This window comes from Peromyscus maniculatus, chromosome 10, assembly GCF_049852395.1.
Source record: "Peromyscus maniculatus bairdii isolate BWxNUB_F1_BW_parent chromosome 10, HU_Pman_BW_mat_3.1, whole genome shotgun sequence".
NCBI lineage: Eukaryota > Metazoa > Chordata > Mammalia > Rodentia > Cricetidae > Peromyscus > Peromyscus maniculatus.
The window spans coordinates 99302666-99303495 of record NC_134861.1 but is presented as its reverse complement, the minus strand read 5'-3'; the positions used below and the strand labels follow the sequence as shown (position 1 = coordinate 99303495).

Here is an 830-nt window from a genome sequence, read left to right as displayed (position 1 = left end):
GTGAGGAAAAACATGGAATGACAAGTGTGGGAAAGAGCACGCACTAAATTACTGTCAGAAAAGTAAGCGGAGCGGCACAGTGGTGCCCGGTGATTTACGGGGGCAATTAGTCCCCGCCCCACAGTGCTGCTGAGGAGAGCATGGCAGACCTCTCAGGCCCACGAGGAGGAGGAGGAGGAGGAGGAGGAGGAGGAGGAGGAGGAGGAGGAGGAGGAGGAGGCTTTGCCATACTCTGCAGACAACTTTCGAACAAGAGAGGGTATGTGGGCACATTAGGTTCCATGTTTCATTCTGTGTGCCTACCCTTCACATTTCCCCGCCAGCTTAATAAATAAACAGCGTTTTAGTACAGCACTGCTGTTCTGTGTGTTCACACACCCCAGCCTCAGCTCTATCCTCTCACGGTCCACAAGCGCGTTCCCCTTCCCTTAAGAAACAACCCCCTTTCTTCACTTCCTGTTGTCCTCTGCTGTCTGTCATTTCTTCCTTTATCCTTCCACCATGCTCTACATTGGTTCAGGACTACTGGGTGCTAGGGAATTTAACCCAAAGCCCCTCCACTGAAATTTGATGTGGTAAAGAAACCACAAAACACAGTAAACCAAAAGATAGATGAATTTCTCAATATTTGAACGTATGTTCATTACCAGTGTATTGTCTGTGTATATGCAACATAAGAAAATAAACTTGTTTATCTTGGGTATAATTAACTGGTGTAGATTTCTTTATAAATATCTGCTGTGAAGAGAAACCTAGCATGGCAAGCCAGAAAACCATAAACGGACGAGGACCACCTCTGAGTGGAAGCAGCAGCAAGGCCGCCAGGTGAG

At 47.5% G+C, this 830-nt stretch overlaps 1 long non-coding RNA gene across 2 annotated transcripts in view; it reads left to right on the top strand.

Annotated features, from left to right (window-relative positions):
- LOC121820994 (uncharacterized) overlaps positions 1-354 on the top strand; it is a 3617-nt gene extending 3263 nt beyond the window's left edge. For both annotated transcript variants that reach the window (XR_006061689.2, XR_013043085.1), the window contains one exon: positions 1-354. This exon is cut by the window's left edge and continues 9 nt beyond it. This is a non-coding gene — a long non-coding RNA (uncharacterized LOC121820994).
- Positions 355-830: the final 476 nt, after the last annotated feature.